This window comes from Arachis duranensis, chromosome 10 (assembly GCF_000817695.3).
Source record: "Arachis duranensis cultivar V14167 chromosome 10, aradu.V14167.gnm2.J7QH, whole genome shotgun sequence".
NCBI classification, from domain to species: domain Eukaryota; kingdom Viridiplantae; phylum Streptophyta; class Magnoliopsida; order Fabales; family Fabaceae; genus Arachis; species Arachis duranensis.
In genome coordinates, this window is record NC_029781.3 from 20,827,804 (window position 1) to 20,843,473 (window position 15,670).

The 15,670-nt window shown below is 31.7% G+C and overlaps 1 non-coding gene across 1 annotated transcript; it reads left to right on the forward strand.

Moving 5' to 3' along the window:
• Positions 1 to 15,052: 15,052 nt before the first annotated feature.
• Positions 15,053 to 15,159, forward strand: LOC127743346 (small nucleolar RNA R71). Its single transcript, XR_008004738.1, has one exon. It is a non-coding gene; the product is annotated as a small nucleolar RNA R71 (small nucleolar RNA).
• Positions 15,160 to 15,670: the final 511 nt, after the last annotated feature.

Genomic DNA, 15,670 nt, shown 5'->3' on the forward strand with positions numbered 1-15,670 from the left:
CATGTTGCTATTTTTTTTTTTTGGTCGTGGAATGCATGTCATTGATAGAGAGGTTCGTGAAATCCAGTCTTTAGTTTGTAGACTTGAGCATTAATTAGTTTCTTCTTCTTTTGGGCCTTTGACCCTTTTCTTCAACCACAAAAATAAAGAATGATTGCCTTCAAGAATCCAAATAACATTGTTGCTAAGAAACAAAAACAACGTTCATGGTTAGTACCTTGTATTATATATGTTCACCGGAAAAAAAACTTGTATTATATATATTTTTGAAGGTTATCACAATTAACTTTGAGATATAAAAAATACTGTTATTTTATTGAAATATTCATATTACTGATAAAAATAAATAGATATATTAAATATATATTTTAAAAAATATTTTAGAGATAAGTTTTTAATATAATTTGCAAGTATTATTAAAAAAATCATTCCTAAAATTTAATAATTTTATACAAAGTAAATTTTATTAAAAAATTATTCTAAATGATTAATTTTTTTAAAAAATAAAAATTTAGAGATCAAATTTTGTCAGAATATCTCATCTATTATAAAAAATTAACAGGCATTATGAAAGAAAAAATTAAAAATAAATTATCTCTTATTTGTGTATCTTTTTTGTTAGAATATTTCATCTATTTGTTATTTTAAAAATAATTTTTTTTATACGTATATAAAATTGGCTATGCATTAATGAGAATAACTTAGTTGAAATTCGACATGTAATGATTGAGGAAATCATGAAGATGGGTTGAATAATATGCTCCAAAAACGTGAGTTACATATCTCACAGAAGACCAATTCAAAGCTTAGAAAACTCATCAGCGGCTTTTCTCATCAAGCTGACCCATCTTACGTTAACTGATGTCATTTTCGTTTGTTCTTGCTTCTTATACATATAATTGCATAATCCTCAACTAATCGAGCTTCTTCAAGGCACAGTTGCTTCCACATGAATTATCTATAATCTTTGATTTGTGTTCCACTGCAATGTGTTCTTTACTTGGAATCCAGTTTCTCGATCTAAATAAAACCTTTGTTCCCATGTGGTTCGTAGGGTGCCCCTCGTCGATGCAACAAACTCCTAAGAACTGATCACGAATTGTATTTCTTCAATCCTATACCCGATCCCATGCGTTTTTCCTCTAACAAAAATTTGAGAACTTGTTCATTTGCCAAACATTTTGTCACGGTACGGTGGTTCAATTTGCATGCATTCTCATTGATGAAAATCACTACAACTACATAGTTCTCCGGAGCTGGATAAAAAAAATTTTAGGGATAGGTTCTTGAAATTTTTAAAATCGCACACTTTAGTTTTAAAATACATAAAGTAGTTCTTAAGATTTTTTTCATTAGTTACTAACAGTAATTGCTAACGTAAAATATTGACTCACATATGTAGCCACCCATTAAGTGTCCACATGTGTAATTTACGGACTGTTTTGAAATTTTTTTAAATTTTTGGAGACTGTTTTGTATTTCATTTTTTGGACTGATTTGTCTACGTCGCACACGTGAATATTTAACGACTACGTGTGTGAGTTACCGTTCTACATTAGCAATTACCGTTAGTAATTAATGGAGGAGGACTATATTGTCTAATAGAAATAAACGTTGAAAATTATTTTATATATTTTAAAATTTAGGAGACTAAAGTATCTGATTTTAAAAATCTCAGGAACTGATTTTGGTATTTAGTCTTTTTTTTAGTTTCTCACTATAACCTTAATTTCGCAGGTTAAAGATTAATCCGTCGTAAATCTTGAGTTCTATTTAAAAATTTATCACTAGTTTATAAATTATTTACTGCATGCATAAAACGAAATTCAAATTTCTAACACTTAATTAAGAGAATTAATGAGCTAATCACTATAACCAAATTAATTTAGAGTTGGACTAATTTAACTGGCTTGATGAAACTTAACTGTCGTGGGAAAAAGTAGTTGTTTTTGTAGTAATGATTATATATACCTAATGTTATGGCAAGGGCACATAATATAGGTGAAGAACTATATACTATATTAATTTAGCTGATAAATTTGGAAATTCAAGTCAAATGAGAGATTTTCTTTTGGAATTTCTAGCGAAAATTATGAGAATATTGCCTTTTCTCTAAGAGTTTTTATTCTCAATTGGGGTAAATTTTAAAGTTGTCTTTAACGTTTAAATCATTCCATTTAAATCTCTAATATTTTAAAATTAACTCAATATTCTTCTACTGTTAAAGATCTGTTAATAAAATTGACGGCAGGACAAAACTGAGACAATTTTAAAACATTAGAGAGTTAAATATGATGAAAACGTTGGAGACAACAATAATATATAGAAATAAATCTTTATTTTATCCTTCAATAATATCATTTTTTACGGTACATAATTATTCAATTATTTTTTTTAATTACATCTAAGTAAATTACACTTAACCACATTACTTTTATTCTAAATAAATTTATTTTTTATAATTTTACTCTTAAAGATTTTTACTCATCATGAAATATTTGTAAAATGACTAGAATCACATTACTTTATTATATATGTATCATTTTTTTTCGCAAGTTTATGTACTAGTCATTCTACAAACATTTCATGATAAGTAAAAATCTTTAATAGTAAAATTATAAAAAATAAATTTATTTAGAATAAAAATAATCTGATTAAGTGTAATTTATTAAAAAATAATTGAATAACTATATACCGTAAAAAATTGATATTATTGAAAAATAAAATTAAAATTTATTTCTATTTATCATTTTTGTCTCAACGTTTTTGTCCTATTTAGGTTTCTAATATTTAAAAATCATTTTAATTTTGTCTCGCCATCGATTCTGTTAACAAATTCATAATGACAGGACAACATTGAGTCAATTTTAAAATACTAGAGACTTAAATAGGACGATTTAAATGTTAAAGATAACTTTAAGACTCATCCCAACATTGCGAATAAAAACGATACTTTACTTTTAAAAATAAAATTTATATGAAAAATTTTGGAAGAAATTAAACATTGAGATTGGCTTAATAACATGTGTGATATGGGAAAAAAAAAGATTTTTAGAATTGAAATTGTTCACTAATACTAGCTGCTATAAAGAAATAATAGAAGCACAAATAACTAGAAAATTTAGGACAGTCAAAATTGGTGGTGGTTCTATTGTTATATCACTTTCTATAGAAAAAGAAGATAAAAAGGGAGGAGGAAAAGTTAACAAATTAAAGATGTCTAGAGTCCATGCCAAAAGAAAAAATAAAAATTAAAGATGTTGTGAAATATTTTTTATTGAAAAAAGCGAGAGCATAACTTTTTGCCAAAACCAAAAGTTATCATAAATTCATAATAGAGTGAAATTTAGCATTACATTTCATTTTTTTTTAATAATAATCAATATAAAATATTCTGACACAAAATATTATTATACTTAAGTATTTTTTTTTCTCATTTTTAACACATTCAGTATATAATTGTATGTTTATTTGTGTGTGAAAGTATCTATATAGATTATAGACTATTTATGGTCAAAGTATTCCTCCGTCTTAATATAAACACTTTTCTAAGAACTCAAATCCTAGAGATGTACTTTGAGGTCTTCCAATTTTAAGGTTGTAGTGTATCTCAACCTTTATATATCAATAAAGAGAGTGATAAGTATTGTTATTTGCGAATTTGATATTATTTTTCATCTATCTATGATTTTTTCATATTATCATTATTTTAATTTTTAGAGATAAAAGTAAAAGATGACCCATAAGAATTAAGAATAATTTAAAAAATAAATATAAATTTAGGCTTGATTATGATAAATTTTTTTTATGGTATTTCCAACTCAATGGATTAATAATTAATTTTTCGTTAATAGAAATTCTATTTAAAAGTTTATTGTTAGCTAGCCAATAAATTATTATATATACAAGATTAGATTTAAATTTCTGATATTTATTTAAGTGGACAAGTGATCTGACAGTTAGATAGACCAATTAGACCAACTGAAATTGGTTTGATTATGATATTTAAACTTTACTCAAAGATATATAGTATGACTTATGATAGAAGGAATTGCAAATCCCATAACGGATTATTGTGGCCCTTAATCCCTTTTTGGAATACTAATTTTTCTTCTTTTTCTTTTGGGTCAGAGGGCTTAGTTGTTTTTGAGTCATTGCCAAATGTGCCATGAAAAGATTAACAGCAACGTCTCTATTAAATCAGCTTCAGCTGTGTGACCCCTTTTTGATATTTTTATATCACTATCATGTTTTTTGCAGATAGCTATGTTATCCCAATTTTCATTGAATTTGGGCTCTTAACGGACCCATATCTGTGTTGGAAAGTAAGTCTATTACAGTCATTGCCAGTTTGCACCCTTGACCTCCTCAGACTAAGAAACAAACTAACAAAAAGTAAAAAGAAAGAAGAAGAAAATTAACTTGGCTTAGTCGAGTGATCAGCTCACCTGTCCGTTTAAGTAAATGTCGGAAGTTTGAAACCCGCCTATTGCATGCAGCAACCTATTGGCCAACAGACCCTTAAATGAAGGTGTTTTAGAAGAAATTCATTCATATCGAATTCCAAGAATATTACTCCAGAGAAAATGAAATTAAGAGTAGCATATATAATATAGAAAATAATTTCTATGCATTCAAAATATAAATAATTTTCTACACTATTAAAAACAATAAAAAGTGATTCCTTTAGGATGATTTGATATTTTTAAAACTTTTATTGATCGAAAATGTAAAACATTTTGGTACATAAAAAATAAAACCATAATAAGTTCAAGCTATTTTAATACAATAATACAAAATTATTCACAAGATATACTATCTTGCATTTTCAAGATTGGTTTCAGGTTAAAAATATTAGATATAAGTATTTATGTATTTTTATTTAACAGATTAAATTTTTAAAAATAATAGTATTTATAATATGATATTAAAATTTATACAATAAAAAAGTCTAATGTTTTAATGTTACTTTTGTTCTTAAAAATAATATAGAATTTTAACACAAGACAAAAATATATTTATACATAGCGACATACAAACAACAACACAAACACCTATATATATCACTCAATAAGATCCATAACAGAAGACATTGAATTGATGATCCAATTTATTGAAGAAGAACCTGTTGGCCCTCTGGATAAACTGGTGATTAAAATTAGGTGAAAATTGTCGATAAGCTTTAGTTTATATGGCATATCTCTCCCTTTCTACTTTAAAAGTCTCGGATTCAAATTATAAAGATTGTAATCGAAAAAAAATCTGGTAAATATATAAAAAACGTGTGGGTGTATTGTGTACTTAAAATTGAGAGTTATCTAATCTATCTGAAATACCTAAGATTGAGAGTTATTTAATCCACTTAAACTATAATTTATTGGCAATTTTTTTGTGTACTTAATTGGTAATTACTTGTATATGGTATTATATAATCAATTCTCTTTTGCCTTTATGGTTATGCCGAACCGAAAGGATAATGAACTTGCTTCATATAATAACTGGTAATGATAATGAGGGTTAGACAGAAATTATCGTAGTAGATTCTTATTTTTCTCAACATGTTTAAGTGTTATTTTACTTATACTCCTTGTACTTCTCTCCGTAAAGGGTCAAGCTTCAAACCAACTATGTCTATAAAAGAATATCGATTATATAAGTCAAAGACGTCATAATGCCTATCATGTATTATTATTATATCTAGAACATTTACACTTAAATTTCTATTGATCACTTTATTCAAAGTTATTAAGTCTTTTTCTACCTGCATGACTAACTTTTATTTAAGAGAAATGTTAGAAAATTGTTAAAATTTATTATNATATTTAAAAATATAAATTAAAAATATAATATTAAATTATTAAACTAAAAGAATTGAATTAATAGTTAAAAATAATTGCCAAAAAAAAAATTCTGAATTCTGTGGTTCTCGAGTAGCATTTCTCATTATTTATTTCGTCCCCTTAATTGGCTGCTCTATTAATCTTCTCAGGTCATGTTTAAATAACCTAAAATCAAATTTCATATCATTGTGGGGCTATGATCAAAATATCAAAATTTTACAAATCACAAATCATAGTGCGAATGTTATCAGATTTAGTTCGAATTGATTGATTTCTTAAAAATAGATCTCAAATAATTCAGATTTTTGCTTATATATTTTTCTGAATCAAACTTGCACCATAATATAAACCTACGAGTACGGCACCTGTATAGACCTGGACATATATATGTTTGAATTGCTCCCCTGCATCAATGCTAGAGAAAATTGTGTGATTTTTAATGCAGGTTAAAAAATTTTAATACGAAAAAAATGTAAATTTTTGTTGGAAATAAAATTTTTTGTTGTATATATATATATATATATATACAAGTGGGTGAACGTTGTAAATACAACAAGTGTAACATGTAGGTCACGTGCTGATTTAGCACGCATACAGCGTGATGAACACGTGGCCCAATTTGCAGCAACACGCACTTTGCATGCTGTCCACGTGACGAACATCAAGCCAACACGTACTCTGCGTGTTGATGAACATGTGTCAGGCATGCAAGCAACACGCATACTGCGTGTTGGACACGTGTCAAATGCTGGTTGGATGGTTTTGCAACACAGAATATGCGAGGTAACTCCTCTACCTATAAAAACTGAAGCTCGTTACTATTTTACTGCATTGCGATAGAGGTATTTTCTTGTATTGTTGGTGTGATGGAGGGAACTGCAAATACAGTGGTTTACCACAATGATGAGATTATACAAAATATATATGAGGGCGTGAGCTTTGCTTATGAGAGTACATTTTCGTTTGTGGTTCCGTGCACTATAACATTTGTGGAACTACAATACGGGCTCTGTCAGAGCATAAAGAATGGTATTTTAAAGAGGGTGAGCAACATTCTCTACTGGAGTCCGGTTGTCGTATTTGGCGGCCTAATATAGTTTGAGGTTATGCCGATCGTTAACGAAACAAGTATTCAGCGGATGTCTCATATTCATCAGCAAACTCAGGTGAAATATCCAAGGATTGAGTTGTATGTTGAGTTTGAACATATAACTGCGGATGAGGTTCAACATGATCCAAATGTGCAAGATGACAGAACTAAAGCGTACGAAGTAATGAACAATGATAGCAATGAGGAGTTCGAAGCTACATATGAAGCCAGTGACGAGGACGAGGACAGCAATAGGAAAGGTGAGGCAGTTGCGAAAACTTTAGTGGTTTCACCCACAATTAGTCAACCGATGGACATTCCACCTTTTATGTGTAACTTGGAACTTGACGCCATGCATGCACTGGAATTTTCTGAATATGCGAACATAGGTATGTGAGCAGTGGGTAGTATGTTTTCTTAATTTTGTTCTGACAGATCGATGAGCAATAATTTATTCTTTTTATAGGTGTTGTTGATCCTGAGAACGAGTAGTTCAGGATCAGAATGGAATACGGTTTTAGAAAATCAGTCATTGCGGCAATTCGGAGTTATATTATCTCCAAATGAATCGATTACGTTGTTTAAGAATCCGAGCCACAAAAATTCTGTGCAAAATGCAAGACTTATGGACGTGGGTGCGATTGGCTTATCCGAGCTAGCTTGATATAGAAGAAAGCTTGTTGGGAGATTCAGAGATACAATGGGAGGCACACGTGTTCTATAGGAACGATCTCACAGGATCACTCTAAGTTGGACTTGAACACGATTGTTGAGGCTATGAAGCCATAGATTGAAGCCGACCCAACCATAAAGGTGAAATCTATAATTGGGAAAATTCAGATAAGATTCAACGATACTATTAGTTACCGAAATGCATGATTGGCAAAGCAGAAGTAGGTATCCAAAGTTTTTGGTGGATGCGAAGAATCCTACCAAACTTTGCCGTTATGATCAAGAGGGATGGCCTGTGTATGCAAGGGATGACTGTGCATACCCGTACTGGTGAACTACTCAGTCGCAAGATGTCATTCGACACACTCGAATGAAAGCAACGGCCCTATCGTGTCACACACATCAAAATGGGCATGTAGTTCGACTGGGGTGATAATGTCAATGTATGGCCGCCAGACAAACTACAAAATATTACATGCGCTAAGTTAGATTATTAATACCATAAATTATTCTTATAAATTAATATAGATACTGACCTCATCCATGTAATTTATATCGTGCCTAATAGACGCCACACTCCTCGACATCCACGCTTTGGTTCGTGGATGATAACTCCACCTACAATACACAAAATTATAACAGAGTTTAAATTACATATTGCCAATAAAACATAAATAAAATACGAGTCAAATTCCAATAAATTATGTACTATTACCTGCATGCAACCAGTACATTAGCTGGTGCAAGCTGCTGTCTTGGAATGGACGCAAGAAATGACATTCGCTCCCACGCCCAAACAAACAACAAATTAAGTGGGTGTCCATCTCCTTGCAATCGTATCACGATTCATGGCATAGTGACCTATAAAGATGTGCTCTCAACTCTAATTGCTGATCTACTAAAAAATTGGAGCAGTGGTAGGTACTTTGCATGGGCATATGCCGTCGACTTATCCGTGAAGAGGGTGGTTCCTAGCAGACAGAAGATGTGACACCTAACGTATTGCTGGACAGACTCCCAAGTTGTCTGTCTCTAATATGGTAAACCCAAGCCAGCTTTATGTAACTTTAGATGAATTACTCACAACGAGTTCGCTGCCGAAAATCGCCATGTCTAGTTGACCAAGAAGTCCTTACTGCTATTGGTCCAAACAGTTACAACCTCTCCATCAAGTGGTAGGCCAAATATGTGTAACACGTTCTCCATTGTTACTGTAATCTCACCAGCTGGCAATATGAAAAAATGAGTCTCCTGCCTCCACCTTTTCACAAGAGCAAATAACAACGCGGAATATCCTCTGATCTGTCACACTCTCGAAACATAGTAGAATCCTGTTGTTTGTAAGGTCTGGTCAACCGTCGGATGCCACTTCTCCGATGGATCAAGTTTACGCGGCAAAAGATTCTTGTTAACCTGGTATAAGACAACTGAAAACAGAAAATAAAAAATAATTTTATAATTGTCTAAAATTTAAAATCAAAATTAAATCCAAAAAATAAATAAAAATAACTACATAAAATTCGAAAAACTAATACAAAAATAATTACAGATAATTTGTGTTAGAGTTAATAATATTTATTCAAATTAATAAAATACAAATTACAATAAAATAAAAAACATTAAAACAAAAATTAAAAATAATTATATAAGATAAAAAAATTAAAACATAAATTAAAAATAATTATATTAAATACTAAACTTTAAATTAACAAAGATAATAAACTTACTACATTAAGTTGTCCAAATAATTAATGTGTTCTACTGCATCAGTATAATTACGAACCATAGTTATTAAACACACTACTTACTCTCACTCTCACCAAAACTCACCTTCTTTAGTCGCCTTTTTTCACTTTCAATCTCTTTCAATCACCTTCTATAAATTTTGAAATGGGAAATGAAAAACGAGAAATGAGATGTTGAAGCAACAGCAAATTTTTTCCTCCCCTTTTAAAGGCACCATTATGCCGTTGCAGCATAATAGTTCCTAGAGCATGCCTGTTGGGTGCATAGAGACCAGCTGAAATAATGGTCAACACGTAGAGTGCGTGTTGTCCGTTGCTCGACGCATGATGAGGATGTCTGAAAATTAAATGAATTATCAGAATCTTCAATACGCAGGGTGCGTATTACGTGCAACGTGACACATGGCGACTAATCACACGCAAAGGTGTCTCAAAACCAAGCGAGGAATCTCTGCTTTTTTAACATACAGAATACGTGTTGTTTTTCTGCTTGACACATAGCAAATTTCTGCTGAAAATACCTCAAAATTCTGCATAAAATTTCTAGAAATACAACACACTAGGTACATATTGTGTCAGTCTCCAAATAACAATATTCAACAAAAACTACTATATATTTATTTATATAAAAAATAATTTCGGTCTAATGCAAGACACAATAACAGTTCAATAAATTATTATGTCGTTTTGCTTAGAATATTATTGTTCCCACTAGTCATCATGCATGTTCTATATCCACGTCTTCTTTTCTTTTGGTACACAAATTTGTATATGGAAATTAATTGAATCAAGACAATAATAATTGTTTCAGTTCATGCTAAACTCGAAATAGAATTGTAAATTTCACTGTTCAACTAAAGCTGAATGCATGAGAGTTCATTTTCAGAACTCGCACTTATTAATTTTAGGTCCAGCTAGTAACCTATTCAACATGGTTTATATATGTGTGTATCATAAGTCGCTATTTTAGCTTTTGTGATTGTCTAAAACACCAACACAATTTTTCATGTGGGACATTGCCATATTCAGTGTCTTATTTTATATATATGATTATTATTTATTAATAATGCATGGAACTCTCTTTACACTACAACACTTGTAACATTTTGATACATCCACAATAATAAGGTAAAATTGTTAGTGATATCATGTTTGCAATTTTAAGAAATGAATTATTAAAATTTTTTTTTCCATAAAAAAGCATTTGAAATTCTAAAATAATATTATAACTCGATTTTAATTATCATTTATTATTTTTAACTTATAACCAATGACTTTATTAGTTATCATTATCGATTTGTTGACCAAAAGATCTTAACATTAATATTATTCATCAATCTAACGTCTAAATAATAAAGTATATTTTTTAACTCATTTGAATTGGTTTAGTAGTTAACTCATTAGTTTATTTAAGTAAGTATTCAAAATTTAAATTTCATCTTATACATACAATAACCTAATGGCTAGAACGAGACTCATTTTTGAAAAAGTAAAAAATCATGAACTAAATAAAAAATACTTACATTATAAATTCATAAACCAAACAGAGCTCCTAACCTTCAACAGTGGAGGTTTAATGACTCATGATAAAGAAAAAACTAATCCTAATTATGAGAAATGGTATATAATCTGATGCTCTCTTCTGTGAACCTTGTTCACTTATTTATATCCTAAGTTCTATCTAGAATTCGAATTCAAAAACTCAATCTAATCTTATCTTTAAAGGATAAGATAGATAATTATCTACTTAAATTCAAATCAATCTTAACAATAATTCAAATCTAATTTAGAAATAAATCCTAACAACTAAATCTTTATCTCTCTAGAAGGAATTAATAATAACTAATCTCTTAAATCTTGAATCTTCGGATGAGATTAACGCTTCTCATGATTTGTATAATTGAAATTAGGTCTTAACAAGTGTTGCATCCTGGGAGTTGAGGCTTAGGAACGGCAGGCGTACTCCTTCAACTTAGACATTGGCCCAAATCGGTAGTTTAAATTCTGGCCGCCGAGCTTGAAGAACTGGCCGCCGAGCATGTGTGCCATTTAAGGAGGGTCGCAGGGAGTGTGAGCTGGCTGCCGGGTGTGTGTGATGGGCCGCCGAGCGTCCATACTGAAGGCTGGACATCTGGTTTTTATGCTCTTTGGGTCTGGATAGGCCTTCTTTGGATCGTTTTTGTGTTTTCTTTAAAAAGGCTTTAATCATTGATTACTTTGAAAACAAAAACTCTTGAAAATACAATAGTACTAACACAACTCTAAATATTTGAATAGATTTGAAATTTTACTAAAAACATAAGAAATTTGATTTAAATCTAAGAAAACAAATGAAAAAGAAACCTAAAAACTATTAAAGATGCCTAGGCATCACAACACTAACTTAAGACTTTACTTGTCCTCAAGAAAAAAAAAAGTAAATAGAGTTTATCTTAACGAAAAGAATTGAAAAGTTTGAAAATTTAATTTCAAAAAGTGGGATTTATGATAATCCTTGTGATTATATTCGAGCTTCTCTTATCTTTGATGAATCTCGCGTACTTACAATTTGAGAATTTTTGAAAACTTAAGTTTGAATTGTATTATGAGAATTTTTTTTGCCTTATATGACTTGAAGGCAGTTATTTCACATTCTAATTCGAAAAAGGATCAATGAGGCTTTTGACTCTAAGTGTTCTGTCACAAGGCAGCTCTTAATAGGTTTTCAATTGATAATCCCAGGCCAGTTGACCCAAATTATAGAGTGATAAAGCACCCTACGCATCTAATTACCCAAGTCTCTCCTTGACACAATCACACTACAAACACATAACTGAAAAATTATTGATCCATACATTGATGCCCAGAGCCTCCTTGGACTCTAAATGTTTTGTCTCAAAGCGACTCTTAATGCGGGCTTTCAATCGACAATCTCGGGCCAGTTGACTAAAGTTATCGGGTAATAAAGCACCCCTTGGATTTATTTGCTCAAATCTCTCCTTGAAACACAAACATCACAGGAACATAACTGGGCCCTAGTCACTGGTGCTCAAAACCTTATCATTTTTTATTATTTTGATCTTTTCAGACTCTTGTTTTTTTCATTGCTTCAAGGAATTGATCTGAATTCTCATAATACTTTTTTCAGAACTTTGTTTTTAGAGAGTTCCCTTCCTTTTTTACAAAATTCAAATATCTTAAGTTCATCAAATATAACCACATATTTTTTAGCACCACCACTTTTGTTTTGAATTATTCAATTTTTTCATTAAGATATTCTCCATACAACTGATCACTGGAGGAGCAATCATACAAGTTTAAGTATTAAAAAAAAAGCAAAGTAAACAAAGAATGCAATTTATGCAAGGAAAAAGAAACAAAGTAAAATGAAAACAAAAGGAAAAAGATATAACTAACCACCAGAAAAGAGAATTCATCTTATCCAAAACACTTACTCATCCTCACTACTTTTCTAGTCCTCGGTCTCAATTATCACTTCCTACATTCGGGCATGCCACACTTGTTATCTCTCAAGTTCTTCTTGTATTTTTCTCTCAGTTTCCTCTGCCCTCTCAAGTTATGTAAATTTGACTTGAAGCTCTGGATAGCACATAACTTGTTGGGGATGTGAAATGTGTGCAGCCATACAGAGATAGTTGAGTTTAGCTATTGTTTTCAGCTAGTGTCGTTAGGTGTTCAGCTGGAACTATTGGAATTTCTTATAGAATTGTTGCAAGTCAATCACTTGAGCTTGAGATTGACTAGTCCTTGCTTGAAATTCTAGTGCAGGAGGAGGAGGAGACTCTGGTGCGTGAGGAGAAGGAGGACGAGAATGTTGTTGTGGTTCTTCCATTTGGTCCGCACAGATGTTCCTTCTTGCGTCAATGGATACTCCGGTCGCTTGGCAGAGCCAGTGAATGATGTCCGAAAATCCAAGTTTTATCCTTGATGTCTTGTTTTTCGCGATGACACTTATGTAGTAGAGGATGAGCTCCTCTACCCTCACTTCTTCTCCCCTCATAATGGAAAAGATGAGGACAATCATCTCCACTGTTACTTCTGAATGGTTGAAAGTTAGGGTTATATTATGTTGGATAAACCCAACCATCCTTTAGCAACATGAATGAGTTGAGTTCTTTTGAGTTGGATTGCCTCTCCACTTACTCTAAACTTTCACTACATCTCCGAGACACATATATCTTAGAGAATTTTTCCCAACCTTTTTTTACCAATCATCTTTATCCCACAGTCATAATAGTCATCCCCCAAGTTGTGAAATTAAAGAGGAATGTGGAGGACTCTTCGGACGTTTTTAGAGCCAAAATCAATACTTTTACCTCTTACATAGCACTTGAACGGAGGTTTTTGAGCTACGTCCTCTGTTGTCCTCCATGCATTTCCATAGAACTCTCGTACTAATGTAGCTCCCATTTGTTCTTGAGGGTACGCCAAAATCTTCCACTTTCTCTTTGTTGGTTTGGTTGGAATCTTCGGATATTCTCTGGTTTTCAAATCAAAATTTACTTTTGGATTGATTGACTTGTTTATCAACTATTGATTGTATTTTTCTTAATAAAGTTAAGAACAAAATCGGTGAGTGTCATATGAAAGGGTGGCCGGTTCCTTACCCTTTCTCTTTTTGAACAATAACATCTTTGGAATGATATTTCACACTACACAGAATGCTATCCAACACCAAATTTAAAATTTAAATGCGGGTTGAGAATGAAGTATGAACTAAATGGAAGAAGAGGAGTGTGTAATTTGGTGTGTGGTGTGAGTGATGATTTATGTGTGCATTTATAGTGAAACAAGAAGTGGAGTATGTGGCTATAGATACATGAATTAGTGTGTGGTATGCATGTTTTATAGAGAGAATCAACGAAAAATAAGAGCTATAGGTCAAGGTTCCAATTGTTGAGAGTTGAAATTATGAAGCAAAAGATAGTGTGTTCATGCATGTGAAAATATGACAAGGGCAGAGTTTAGGGAAGATAAATGTGCATGCATGCTAGATATGTAGTTAAAGTGATATGTCGTGAATGCATGGTGCTAACTCTTATTCATGGTGATAACTCTTAAAAGAAATCAGAAGCTTTAAATATGCAAGCAACTATCAAGATCTAAGCATAATTGAAAATAGGGAAAGCGATGCGCCGAGCGTTCAATGATTAGTTTGCTCCCCTGGGAGCTTGCCTTTGCCAAATGCCGGGTTTTCAAGATGGCCGCCGGGTGTGGCTTCTCTTTTAGCACATGGAGACCAGGCTTCCAAGATGGCCGCCGAGCATTCAACACCCCCTTTTCTTGATAAACTAAATAGAAAAAATTAAAAATAAATGCAATAAGAGAAAAAAAGGAATACAATTGTGGAATGCTTATAAGAAAAAGACAAAAATACTAACCGTGGTTGGGTTGTCTCCTAGCAAGTGCTCTTTTAACTTCATTAGCTTGATGTTTGAGTCTTCTAGGTTGGGAATCGAATTGTCTCACAACACTTTTGAGTGTTGTCCTCCATTAAGTATGCATCATTCATCTCCTCGTTGATTCAGTTTTTTAGAGTGATAGCCTCGCCTTCCCTCCTAAGATTATTAGTTGTCACTACTATCACTGCCAATGCCTCTTCAGATGTCCTTTTTTGTAATGAACCTCCAATCGATGAATCAATCGTCGTTCTTGAGACTTGGGAGACTCCATTATAAAAGAATTGGATTAGAAGCCACTCGGGTAGATCATGGTGTGGACACCCTCCGAAAATTTTTTTGTATCTCTCCCATGTTTCATGGAATGATTCACTCTCTTTTTGGGAAAAGGAAGCGATGTCTTTCCTTAATCGGACTAAACTTTTATTATCTTCTGTCGTTATTTCTTTCTCTTCTCCTTGCATGCACAAACACATAAAGAGATCAAACGTACCTTATGGAATAAAAGAATAAAGAAAGAAGGAAGAATTGAGCATAATATAGAAAAAGAAAAACTAAAAGAAAACAAAATAAAATAAAACAACATCTAATTTAATGATTTAATGGACATATGTTGTCAATCCCAATTATTCTCCGGCAACGGCACAAAAAACTTGATAAGAAAAAACTAATGCTCATGGATACTGGCAAGTGCACCAAATCGTTCAAGTAATATCGTGGTGAGTGGATATCATTCCCATGAGGATTAACGGATTGAAGCAAGCAATGTCTAATTAAATCTCTAAGAAAGAAAAGAACGGTGAAGAAGAGAATGGGAGAATGCTTTGAAGTTGGAAGAAAATCAATAGATGAGAATGTTGAAGGCCTCGAAGGTGGTTGATTCTTGGAAGAATAATGCTTATGCTTTCTTATTTATTTCATGCA